General features: G+C 41.3%; 1 protein-coding gene across 4 annotated transcripts in view; it reads right to left on the minus strand.

The window, feature by feature from the left end:
* The window catches only part of syt1a (synaptotagmin Ia), a 225,276-nt gene that overhangs the window by 196,295 nt on the left and 14,732 nt on the right, over positions 1-14,249 (minus strand). For 3 of the 4 annotated variants that reach the window (XM_039792435.1, XM_039792434.1, XM_039792436.1), the window contains exon 1: positions 4,188-4,329. The exons of the other annotated variant lie outside the window; for it this stretch is intronic. The gene's annotated coding sequence lies outside the window, so the exon portion shown is untranslated. Of the gene's footprint in view, positions 1-4,187; positions 4,330-14,249 lie in introns of those variants that run through there. 4 annotated transcript variants of the gene reach the window in all.

Here is a 14,249-nt window from a genome sequence, read left to right on the forward strand (position 1 = left end):
AAAGGAACTCATTATTTCATGTAGGACTGAGCTCCTTAAAAAAAGTATAATCCTGTAATCCATCACCACATTGTTAGGCTATTGTGCATTGCATTTATCTATACTTCCAATGATTGTGATGGTAAAAGGATGAGAAGATGATTATAGGAAGGTACTTGGCCATGGAGAACACACCCAGAAAGAAGAGCAGGAAAACTAGTCCAGAGGCATCCATCTCCCCCAGCACGAGTCGCTCTCTGTGTTGATAGTGTCACTGATCTGGGCATGTCCCTCCTCACAGGCACCCACTACCAAATGGCCACACAAGGTCAAATCATAACACAGATGCTATTTAATGTCCTCCATTTTGTATTGCAGAAACAAATCCTATCTCATTATTTTTCTGTCCTGCTGCTTCTGTTACACTGCTACACTTACACTCCCCTCATTCCCCCCATTTTCTAACTACAATTACCACCTTGTGGTTCTCTGCCAGCCAGTCAAGTTGCAGTTTACATTGATGTCTGTCCAAACTCAAAATACATATAGTCAAGACTTTGAGGCACTATAATAAAAAGGTATTAAGTGTATTTTTTTGGCGAAACATGGCTGCCACACACACACACACTCTATACAACCACCGAGGTAGGGACCCAAGATTAGTGTCACCAATTCAGTATCTGACCAAACGTCTCCCCTTCTGTTCCTGAGTTATGGCCTTGAATGATGGCCAGAAAAGTGGTTTTGCAGAACATTATGATGTCACAGTGAAGTTGACCTATGACCTTTTAGGTATAAAATGTCATCCCTTTATCATTATTTCCTACCAGACGTTTGTGTGAAATGTTATATTTAGCGTAGGAATCCTTGAGTTACGGCCAAAAATGCGTTTTGTGAGGTCACACTGACCTTGATCTTTGACCTCCAAAATCTAATTAGTTCGTCGTCGAGTCCAAGTGGACGCTTGTGCATATCTTAAGAGATTCTCTCAAGGGGGTCATAAAATATCGCGTTCACAAGAATAGGATGTACGGACAACCCCGAAAACAATCCCTTCAGCCATGGCTGTCGCCAACGCAGAGGCATAATAAACTGATCATAAGTGAGAGGCATCAGCCAAATGCAAAGTAATCTTGGCAGATGCCTTTTTAATCCTTTCTTTTGGCTTTTTGAAAAGTTCACAGAGGATTACTCGGCCCAGACAAAAGATTAGTATTGCTCGGACATCAGGTTTAGGACTAATTGGGCCTGTACTGCACTTCTCATTAACAAACCTGATAAAACATGACGACACCTACGGTGACCGCTGACTGGTCACTTGTTTGGTTGTCAATATCTGCAAAATAAATTTTATATATATATATAAAATTTATTTTTATCAATTAACAAAATGCAGTGAATGAACAGAAGAGAAATCTAAATCAAATCAATATTTGGTGTGACCACCCTTTGCCTTCAAGACAGCATCAATTCTTCTAGGTACACTTGCACACAGTTTTTGAATGAACTCGGCAGGTAGGTTATTCCTAAAACATCTTGGAGAACTACCCACAGATCTTCTGTGGATGTAGGCTTCCTCAAATCCTTCTGTCTCTTCATGTTATCCCAGACACACTCGATGATGCTGAGATCAGGGCTCTGTGGGGGCCATGCCATCACTTCCAGGACTTCTTGTTCTTCTTTACCTTCTTTCCCTGATGGTATTGCATGATGGTTAAGTATCTGCCTGTATTTCTCAGCATTGAGGACACCATTAATCCTGACCAAATCTCTAACTCCATTGGCAGAAATGCAGCCCCAAACTTGCAAGTAACCTCGACCATGCTTCACTATTGTACCGCTCTCCAGCCCTTCGGTGAACAACCTGCCTTCTGCTACAGTCAAATATTTCAAATTTTGATTCATCAGTCCAGAACACCTGCTGCCATCTTTCTGCACCCCAGTTTCTATGTTTTTGTGCATAGCTGAGTCGCTTGGCCTTGTTTCTATGTCGGAGGTATGGCTTTTTGGCGGCAACTCTTCCATGAAGACCACTTCTGGCCAGACTTCTCCGGACAGTAGATGGGTGTACCGGGGTCCCACTGGTTTCTGCCAGTTCGGCGCTGATGGCACTGCTGGACATCTTCCAATTTCGAAGGGGAAATAAGCTTGATGTGTTTTTCATCTGCTGCACTACGTTTCCTTGGCTGACCACTTCGTCACAAAGAAACGTTACAGTTTCTTTGTGCTTTTTCAAAAGAGCTTGAACAGCACATCTTGAAACACCAGTCTGCTTTGAAATATTTGTCTGGGAGAGACCTTGCTGGTGCAGTATAACTACCTATATACTATAATTGTTTGATTATACACCTGACTACTATCCTACAAAATCCCTGACTTTTTGCAAGTACCTATAAGAATTGATGCTGGTTTGAAGGCAAACAGTAGTAAGACCAAATATTGATGTGATTTTAGATTTTTCTTTTGTTCGCTCACTTGGCATTTTGTAAATCGATAAAAAAAAAAATCATCTATATTTTTGAAAGCATTCTTAGTTTACAGCAATTTGTAATCCTGCCTAAGAATTTTTTTTGTTGGTGTGCTGGTCTAGGGATTGAATCAGCAACCTCCCGGTCCCAAGCTCGCTTCCTTAAACCCTAGGCCACCACTCCCTGACATAACACAATAAAATAAAATAAAAAAAAAAAGTCCTGGTCAATGATTACACTCAGTCAGGGTTCCCTGAACACCAAACATGAAAAATAGCCTTTATGGGTTTCAAAAAGCTAATGCCAGCCAAGAGTCCATGCTGCATCCATCAGTGCAGGCACAGCCTCGGCCTGTCTGATTTAGTTAGTGCTTATGAAATGGAGCATCTGCAGAAGCTCCCAGAGAGTATGTAAACATAAGCTCTGCCTTGGGAAATGAGCTGAGGGGTCATTTAGACTTGGGTGGGGGAAAAGCATGGAGTGCTGCCTCGCTCTCACTCCCTCCATCACCTGGTAACAGTTTGACACACGGGAGCTTCCTGGTTAATGTATTCCAAGCGCTGGGCTAAACAGCAACACCTGAGCAACCCCAGCCCACTCCCCTCCTCTCACTTTTCTTTCTCTCCCATTGGCTGATCCTGCCTAAGATATTAGGTAATCCGGGAGTAGGAGAGAGGTGATAGGCCACCCATCTTTTAACGATACATTGTTTGTCAGCGAAGCCACACTACAATCACCACGGATTTGCTTGACGTGTTTGCCAAGAGCCAGGAGCCATCCATTCCATGTGCACTGTGCAGTAGCCATTCGGCAATCTGTCAGTGAACCTGTGGGAGGTGATAAGCCTCCTTTACAGCACAGGGAGTTCCCGCCAATCACAAAAATAGCAGAGATATTGTATAATGTATGCAACTCAAGTGGCTTTTACAATTGTATCTGCTCACTGCATAGATTCCTAAGCTTAAAAGATTGTGACTATGAGCAGGAATTCATTATCACTGCTGAGTTTGTATATTAGATTATCAGCATATGGTACAGAAAGGAACAAAAGCATGCAGGAGAAAAGTCAGAGAGGGATATTTTTGTTCTCTTTTTAAATGGCATTACAGCTCATTTCCGAATCAATAGCTTGCCTCTTTCCTCCCTGCCCAAGATAAACCCATCACAACTGAAGGATGGAGAAGAGTGGAGAAAGAGAGAAAAAAAAGGAGGAGAGGGCACTAGAGCCACAGCCGGCCTATTTTATCTGATGGAGCGAGGTGAACAAACGGAGGGATTAGCTTCCATGGGATGAAAGCAGCTGCTCGTCTTCCTTCTCCATTCCCCTCCCCTCCTCGTCTCTCCATCCGCCCACACATCCACACCGTGGTCTCCCCTCGCAACCAGAGACATGCTCTATATGTTGTCGCGGATCTGATATTGCCAGCTACGCTCCACCCTGTACCTACAGCAGTTTCACAGCAAACATGCCAACACAAAAAGCCTTTCAATGCTCATGTCGATTAAAGGCATGGCGAAAACGGGCGCCAAAAACTGTGTCGTGGGAGAGGTGTTGAGAGTTGTAGCAAAGTGTACTTCCCCTGTGGCACCCTCAAAGCACCCACCCTTCCTGATAATGTCACCTAGACACCGATACATCAACACACACCTGCCAGAAAAACACACCCACAAAACCAACAAGGGACACCCCATTTCTTTGTAACTTCTGTGGTAGCCCAAAGAGGAAATGTGCGCTCTTACCTGGCAACAACAGCACACCTTCAGCTCCAAATCTGCTCACCCTGACAAGAAGGCACGCTCATCTGGAGTAGGAGAAGATAGTCTTGGAGTGAGAGGGAGTGTTTGTGTGTGTGTGTGTGTGTGTGTGTGTGTGTGTGTGTGTTGTGTATGTTAGTGTGAGGCTGGGAGAGAAAGAGAGGGGGGGAGAGAGAGAGAGAGAAAGAGGGAGAGAGAAAGAGGGAGGGAAAGTGAGAGGTGGAGCTTGGTTTGGAGGAAAGAGGGAGGAGGAGAGAAAGAGGGCTGGATGATGACTCTGTCTGCTGTCTATAGAGCCAGCCAGTCTTGTGGGAGCAGTGTGGATGGCGCTAGTTCACCTTCTGTTCAAACACAAGCGGCGGATGCACCTCGTAAAAAGCTGGGAGAAAAGGAACCCTGGGGCAGAGAACGGGAGGAGGAGAAGGAGGTGTGAGAGAGACAGGAGAGACTCTGGGTTGTTTAAGCCAGCATCGTCACGCGGCAGTTCCTAGGAATCCCTCCAGTAAGAGGGGCACTGCATCACTGAGTCCTTGACTGTGATTGGCTGGGTAGTGGGGAGACGCAAGGATGTTTGGCAACAGCGTGTAACCTAAGATGACCCTTTCTACACATATTAACATGCCCTGTTTGTGTTCCTCAGACCCTCTGGGCACCCATCACTTTCAAGGACACTTCAACAAAATCCCCTCCCCTAGGATCTTTGGATCCCTGGGAGGGAGTGTGTGTGTGTGTGTGTGTGTGTGTGTGTGTGTGTGTGTGTGTGTGTGTGTGTGTGTGTGTGTGTGTGTGTGTGTGTGTGTGTGTGTGTGTGTGTGTGTGTGTGTGTGTGTGTGTGTCAGTTCATAGTAAGCCAAGCCTGCCCTTACACATGAACAAATACAAAAACACACACACACATGCATGCACACACGCAACATCCTACAAGAAATTGTCCATGGTGGGAAGATGATTTCCCCAGAGGAAAGCCAACAAACACCTGCAAAGACAACCTTTGATTAGAGGGATTAAATATGTTGTCAAACTGACCTTAAAACCACTGCAGATATGATATAGTATATATAGTATAGACAGGCCTATAACAATTATTACATAATTGTCTTATTGTCAATTATTTTACGTAACTGCGGTTTCTTTGTTTAACCGAAATGTATTGCTAACATTAGCTAAGGTCTTAAGGGGTATGACTGTTGATGGTAATTGTTGATTCAGTTTGGATGTGCCAAACTGTAAATTATATAAGTGATTATTGGTCGGACTGTTGAGCTTAAGCTATGCTTTTTGTTATTTGTTGGCACCCAAAATGACAAGGGGGGGATGATACAGTTAGAATTATTTTTTTTTATCATAATAAAGAGGCGTGGTTTACTTCATAGTCAGTGTATGTGTGTTATTACATTATCTGGGTCACATAACAGTGATATATAACCAAACGATGTATCCTGGGATTCATTCAAAACTTTGATTTGTGTAAAAAAGTAAATCAAATAAATTTGACTGAAAGAGACATATTGTTAATCACAATTACTTCTGAGACAATTAATTGTACAGGAAAATTTGGAATGGTTACAACTCCAAGTATACACAAAATCATATCCAATGGGTAATTTAACACTACTGATGTTGTATAATTCAGCTGTTCATATGGGTTGATTTATTATGTTTAATTATTATTGATGAACTTTAATTTAATCACAATTGTCATTAAACCCTCAATCTTATATAAAGGCTTAATTTTAAGAGGAGGAAATTAAACCAGCTGAGACACTCCAGCAAAGTGATCATGTGACACGGGATTCATGAATATGGAAAGTGGCCGATGAAGCCATTTTTAGCTGCCTCAGGTAGCAAACCAGGTTTTCTATTGGCTGCACAAGAGAACTGAATAAAAGCAGTGCCCAGCTGCACTCAAAAAGGTCAGACAGAAACCGACAGGCTGCAGGATGAATAGAGCTCTCTGTCTTGCGTTTTCCCATGAAAACATAAAAACAGTCCACAGGACGTGTTGCTCAGGAGGAGCCATAAGGGTTTTAAATAGGGCTGGGCAATATATCGATATCGTGATATGAGACTAGATACCATCTTAGATTTTGGATATCGTAATATCGTGATATGACATAAGTGTTGTCTTTTACTGGTTTTAAAGGCTGCATTACAGTAAAGTGATGTACTTTTCTGAACTTACCAGACTGTTCTAGCTATTCTATTATTTGCTTTTTCCCCACTTAATCATTATATCCACATTACTGATGATTATTTATCTAAAATCTAAGTGTGAAGATATTTTGTTAAAGCACCAATTGTGAACCCTAGAATATCGCCGCAATATCGATATCAAGGTATTTGGTCAAGAATATCGTGATATCTGATTTTCGCCCAGCCCTAGTTTAAATATATATATATTTTTTTGGTGTTTTCCTTTATTTAAAACAGCTGAAGAGAGACAGGAAATGGGGGAAAGAGCGCACGGATGACATGATATGTCTATATGTGAAGTCCCCCACGACCCTGCAAATGATAAGCAGGTACAGACGGATGGAAGTGCAAATAATTTTCTTAAAATATAACTCAAAATGATACTGTCAACATAGGTTTACTTGGTTCAATAACTTTAAGATATTTTAACAGCTAGATAATATGATGATGATAAAATATATATATATATATATATATATATATATATATATATATATATTTTTTTTTTTTTTGACTGAAAGGCATCAAAGAGTTGATATTAACTGCACTATCTGAGGCAAGAGAAATAACGTGTGGGGTGCCACAGGGTAGTGTCCTGGGTCCATTGTTGTTTCTCTTGTATATCAACAATATGAAATCTGTTTGCAATTGTAATCTTTTTCTCTATGTGGATGATTCAGCCTTGGTGTTCTCCAATAAGGACATAAAAGTTATTGAGAATTATTTAAGTGATGGGTTACAAAATATAAGTGAATGGCTGATAGAGAACAAACTGTCTTTGCATTTGGGGAAAACTGAATCTATTTTATTTGGTTCTAAAATAAGGTTGAGTAGGACTCCTGAGCTTAAAATTTCTTTGGGTGGTATCTAGATTGAAGCTAAAAATTGTGTTAAATATTTGGGCTGTGATTTAGACAGTTCTGTGAGTTGAGAAAGTATGAGTCAAAAAGGTTATCAAAAAGGTGAACCAAAGAATAAAATTTCTGGCTCTTAAGGCTCAGTTTCTAAATAAAGAAACTTTAAAAATGTTGGCAAATGCTTTAATTCAGCCACACTTCGATTATGCCTGTACTACATGGTACAGTAGCACACCCAAGAGGATAAAAGTTCAACTTCAAATGGCACAGAATAAATTAGTCAGGTTGATTTTAAATCTCAACTATAGAGATCATATTGGCTCTTCTGAACTTAAAGTGATGGTTCGGAGTAATTTCACCCTAGGGTCCTTTGCACCATGACCTCGAGCCAAACACCCCCCCAGAAGCTTTTTTCACCTGGGTCTAACATTGGGGAAAGTTAATGCCAGACGTTGAAGTCGCTGATGCTTAGCGGCAGGCTAATGGATCCGAGTGTTCTCTTAACATTACCCCACTAATACGTCCGAAATGATACCAAAGGTCTACACTAGTATATATAGGTTATGCACTCATAAAACGATGGATTGGAAAGTTTGTAAGTACACCAGAAGTTTATGTAAATTCGCTCGCTGCTGCTTCTGCTCTCTGCGCTGCTGTTGCTGCTGTAAGACGAGTGCTTAGGGACATCTACAAATTACAACACCGAAAAGAGATGCAACAAAAATATTTTTAATTTAACTTATTTTTTAAAGTAAGTGCTGTAGTATAACTAGCAGGAGACAAGTAATAATTGAGGTAAGTTTGGAGACATTACCTTATTTAATCATTAAATTAATAAATATTTTTGTTGCATCTCTTTTCGGTGTTGTAATTTGTAGATGTCCCTAAGCACTCTTACTGCCCGGTAGTAACAGCAGCAGCAGCAGCAGCAGAGAGCAGAAGCCAGCAGGCAAGTGTTATTTACATAAACTTCTGGTGTACTTACAAATTTTACAATCCATCGTTTTATGAGTGCATAACCTATTTGTACTACTGTAGACGTTTGGTATCATTTCGGGCATTATTAGTTGGGTAATGTTAAGAGACACTTCGGATCCATTAGCCTCTGCGCTAAGCTATTAAGCTGATAACGCTACGCTACGCTAACGCTCCCAATGTTCGACCCAGGTGAAAAAAGCTTCTGGGGGGGGTGTTTGGCTCGAGGTCATGGTGCAAAGGACCCTAGGGTGAAACTACTCCGAACCATCACTTTAAGAAATTAAAATGGCTGACAGTTGAAAACAGGGTGAGACAGTTGAAACTAAGATTAACAAGAAAGATCTTGTATAAGAATGAGCCATGGTATTTTAAAGATTATTTTAAGCTTATTAGAAACTCTCATAGCTACTCAACCAGAGGTAGTAGCACAGACATAGTTCTAGGGGTGGTACGGTTCACAAAACCCACGGTTCGGTTCGTATCACGGTTTTAGGGTCACGGTTTTCGCTTCTGTACGGTTCTTGTTATTTTTTCTTTTAATCTTTAACACTCCAGAATATACTTCAGCATATAGCTAAAATTAGCATATTGAATGCATGTTGCACAAAACGTGTACACAGTGGCAGTTCTATATTGTTTTATTTCATCATAGGTAACGTGAAATCCAAAATGTTCCCACACACCAGACTATAAACGACGCTGGCGCATCCTACAGCTCTGGGCAGCCTCTCTCCCACTTGACATTTCTGCAGGTGACGTGACGTGACCTGCAGCGGCACCCCACTCCACTTGAGGAGCGGTCGGCTCGGTGTCTCTCAAAATCTGACGAAAATCTTTTAAACTGACCTTTGTCGATCTGAAATGAAGACAGATTCAGCAACTGCATGGCCCATTTCTCGCTTAAAATGTTTTCAGAAACACGTTTCGTTTAACTATTTTAGTACAATATGAGATCATATTCTGAACGAGCCGCCATGACAGTGTGTTTTGAAATTTGGGACCAGCCAGACCCATGTGACGCAATCGTCCAATCAGCTGCCATGGGTTGCGTTTGTCATGCCCATCCCGCTCGTCATTTCCAATAAGTGTTTTAACATAGGTGTCGAAAGTGGGCACTACGGCAGTAAGAGGTTAGTGCACATTAACAGTGTACTGACGAACCGTGCGGTACACACATGCTCCGAACCGAGACTAGCGAACCGAGCGGTTCGGGTGTTTTTCATGAACCGTACCACCCCTACATAGTTCCATGTAGATTTAAGACCTGTTCTGGGCAAAATACTTTTTTGTACATGGCGGCAATGAATGGAACAAACTCCCAGTTGAGATTAAGTTAAGCCAGTCAGATCGTTGTTTTAATCGAGCATGTGGTGAATGGTTGTTAAATGCTAATTAGATTCAATCTTTTATGTAGTCTTAAATGAATATTTATTATTACAGTGTATATTTGTATTTATTTTGTATTTGGATGTGGTTGAGTGTACATAAGGTACCTTTTAGTCATCTGTAGCTTGCCTGGACATCTTTGTCAGACTATAACGAGGACCACAATGGAAATAAGTTTGTAACTTTTTTGTGTTATCCTCAACAGTTCTGATAAATGTACAAGGTCACTGTGTTGGCATCTTGTTATGCATTTATTTCTGTTACTGTCTAATCAATCAATCAATCAATCAATCAATCAATCAATCAATCAATCAGAATATGAACCTCTTAACATAAAAAAAAGGTATGCACTTGGATTGAAAATTGCATTTAAATATTTACTCTGCATGGTAAACGACACTTCTGATGCCCAAATGAAGACACAAAGCCCAAATCTTGCCCTGAAAAACATTTGGAATGGATAATAGGGAATGATTGTACAATTTCTTTTTTTACTTCTTTTGAAATTCAAGTCTTGGATAAAAAGTGTAACACTGAGTATGACTGTATATTAGCTTAAATCAATCCAACATAAGGTGTATAATGCATTTATTTCTTGTCATAGCATTGTTTTATGGAATCAGTCTGGTCAAACCTCCAAAGAAACCATGAAAAGACAGTCTGACTGTTTCCACTGGTGAGTCACATACTGTAGCACCCTGTGGAGATCTCTTTATCCAGCACTTAAAAAGGTCACCCTTCTCTCCAGCATAGCTTTGTTTGTTTTTATAATAATCTTACAATCAATAAGGTAACAAAACATTTTCATTCACAACAAAGTGAGCATATTCTGGACATGACCAAAAACAGTCTTCACTGATAACTGAAAAAACTGTTTTACCATAAGGTAGATGTAGTACGGGTTCTGAAGCTTTAGTCCATATGACATGATGATAATTTGGAGTAAGATTAAGTGAATAGTGAGGATAATGTATTTCCTAAAACAAAATGGACATTTGAGCATCTACAATTCCATGACAATTGGGTACAGTCCACTTGCTGATGAAGCTAATGTGGTAGGACTAAAAGATCCTAAACAGCTACTAAATGGACCTTATTTTGGGATTGTTTTCTCAACTGCTGTTTCCAAGGTCAAGAATGAACTTTGAAGCTGAATTGACTAATGTCTTACTATGACTTCAAATGTTTGTGCCATGATCAATGAGCCATTAACGCTTTGCATTAATACCAATGGTAATGTAACCAGGTTGCTAAGCAGCTGTTAAGGCAAAGTGAGGCAGTTTAAAGCTTTTCCTCAGTAGACAGCGGTATTGAGGGAGCAATGTTTACTTTTGTGTAAAGCCTGATACTGGCCTCAGTGTATTAGTCTACCCGAAACAAAAAATCCTGCCAAAGTAAAACCTCTTGTCCTTGCTTATCCCCAGCCAAGGCTCTGACCATGGGTTGTACAGTGATTACTGGCATTACTTAATGGTGGTTTGTCTTGATATGAAGGAGCTCATTGGCTCTGGAGGAGCTCCACTGGCACACCAACACTGTCAACAACAGGAACATCAGCTGCATCCTCCCTGGTCCTGTTCAGAAATAGCTTGGCACCAGTCGTGGCCCTCCCTGTCCCAGCCAGAGGCCCCCACCAGGCAGGCACCAGGCCCAGCCCCAAAAGCCTGGCTCAGAGTCCTCCCGTCCTCGAGGACAGAGGTGTCGCTGAGGACCGGGAATGATTGGGCAACAAACATCACTAACCCCTCGCTGTATAAGCAGTGTCCTCTGTCACAGAGTCTGTCTTCTAATGGGCTCCGAACAAAATCAAAGTGACAATATTAATCATGTGATGGGGAAAATAATTAGAGGGGCAATAAAGGACTGAGTCCCTTCCCCCATCTTCCACCACACAGCAGATAACCGATTACTGCTTGGCTCAGTGAGTGATGAAAGGGTGCTGGGATGGTTTTTATTGTGGCCATCAGTAGCCAATTACTTCACAGACACCTGAGATCTGGCAGCAGCTACAGCATAGGTGCTAGGGCTGGGTATCGTTCAAATATTTCCAGTACCATGAATTCGATACCAGTTCCTGAACAATCCTTTTACATCCATTTTAACAAATGAAATTACTGTATTTTTAACATTTCACTTTTTTCCAGATCCTTTACACCTATGTGATGCACACTGTAGTCAAGCCTCTCAAAAATACACACACACAGCGTATTGGAGTGTTTTTCCTGCATGCCTCTACAGGGCTCGAGAGTGCGACCAATTTGGTCGCAAATGCGACCAAAATTTGTAAGGGTGCACTAAGATTTTTCCTAGGTCGCACCGGTGCCCCTAATGTCCTCGCATCCGCTGCCTCTCCACTAACGGAGCGATGTTGTTTATATCGATATGGTTTAATGTTGCGTTACATGACCCATTCCTTCTGGAAAGCCGTGCCTGTGTTTGGATTTGGATCTCTCCTCCGCGCAGCCCCGCCCCCATTCACTCACACACCGGCCGGCTCACCTGCAACATGGAGAGACACAGCGCCGCCGGTCCAAACTCCCGACATTTGTCTACAGTTTTAATTGTTATTAACACAGCTGTATATTGTTAAGTATGAGAGGGAAACCTGTATTGGTACCAGCGTTTCCGCTGGTAACTCTGTTACTGCGGCCGCCACGGCGAAAAACACATTATTAAACTAACTTCAGTTCGTTGAGTAATAGTGTGTAAGACGGAGCATGCTGGATCATAGTTCATAAAAATGCAGCGCAGTGACGATACAGACATTTCATAGCCTACACAAGACTGGTGTAACGCCGCTAATGAGCCAGCCGTCACTCTCTGAGTAGCCTAGCATACGCTTCAGTCCATCACACTCCCCCTGTCTTTCGGTCGTTCTTTTTTTTTTTTTTTTTTTTTAGATTTCGGCCTTTATTTTGATAGGAAAGCTGAAGACATGAAAGGGAGAGAGAGTGGGGGGGATAACATGTACAGACATGAAAATCACTCACCTTTCGGCGAAATTTGCCGTTTTGAAACCAAAATAGGTGACCTACGTGAATCGTGTAGATTTGATGAGAAAATGTTTAAGGGGGGAGAGGGGGGGTGTTAGTACTCGGGCCTGGTGCCGTATGACTATTTTAGAAAAATAAATAAATTAAAAAGTCCACATGGGATTTGTTTTAATGCGCTGGATTTAACCATACTGTCTATAGCTTTGAACAATCATCGAACTTCCACCAACCAATGAAACGAGTTCCACCAACCTTCTGCAGCGCATGTTCAAGGAAGACGCCGGCAGCGGTAAGACAGGGCTGCTAGTCATTAGATGCTAGTCACAAAGCTTCGGTCCGTGCACTCTGTAATACGAGTACGTTACCGGCAACGACCGCTACCGTTAAGACTGCGACTGTTCCTTTACTGACCGACCGTGATACAAACAATACGAGTGTGCACGTTCATAGCGGATCATGATTTGTAAAAGCTATCTGAAGCCCAAACTGCCTTGATAAAGCTGTCTGTTTGGAATCAGCATGGCAGGTATTTAAACATAACGGCCTTGTCCCAGAGTCTAGACGTCTAGCTATATGAAAAGATAAACAATGCCACGTTTTTAATAAATGTAAATAAAGCAGCTAATATCAGCATGGACAAAATCATGAATGTACTAATTTGCTTTTTTGATGATGACCTGGCCAAAGCAGTACATTTTAGTTTTCACAATGATTCTTTGTAGATTGTGATTATGATATGATTGCCATATGTAAATCCACATTGACTCTTTATTTAATATATGGTTGGAAGAAGTACAAATGTATCCAAAACTTTTTAGTCTTTAAAAATTATGACTTTTATTATTGTGTAATGTCAGAAGGACTTTAACTGTTTTGCCAGTCAAATTAACTTTAATGAGTGCATATTGAAATATTACACTGTTGGTTGGCAAAAAAATGCATCTTAAAATGCATCAGATTGATGCTTTAGAATATGGAATATTTAAGATTTTCTTCTGGGGGGGCATGCCCCCGGACCCCCCTAGAGGGGTAATATCCTTCTCACCTTTTTCACCCCTGACCCGTTTTCATGCCTGTCCTATAGGAAAGGGCTGCAGGTCGGAGTCAAACCTCTATATTTACCAACTGAGCTATCCGGGCGTCCTCTCTCTTTTAATCAGTCTGTTATTGTTGTTGAAAGCTTATGAAGGAGCTTTCTCAGGCTATTTATTTTAGATAACTTTCATTTACATGTGTTGCAGCTGTATATTTTCAAACTGGTAAAGATAACCCTGTCTTTGCATTTTATTTTAATCACAATCTGTTTTAATAAAAGAGCTTGTGAAAAGTGGCTTTGACTTAAAACTGAACATTTAGCCCACTTTGTAAAAAAATACAGAGCTATATATCGTGTATCGCCATTCAGCGTTACGGCGATGCGAGGAAAAATTTGAGTGCACCTAAATTTTGTGCTGGTGCACCTAAATAAAAAAAGTTAGGCGCACCAGTGCAACCAAGGCAAAAAGTTAGTGTGGAGCCCTGCTCTACGACGTGTAGACAGCCAATCACAAGCATTGGTAAAAACATGCTGCATGCTTATTGGCTCACTGACGAGATTTACTCCTTAGGTATTAAAATGTGGTATTGAATTAGAGCTGCAA

Source organism: Perca fluviatilis, chromosome 23 (genome assembly GCF_010015445.1).
Source record: "Perca fluviatilis chromosome 23, GENO_Pfluv_1.0, whole genome shotgun sequence".
NCBI lineage: Eukaryota > Metazoa > Chordata > Actinopteri > Perciformes > Percidae > Perca > Perca fluviatilis.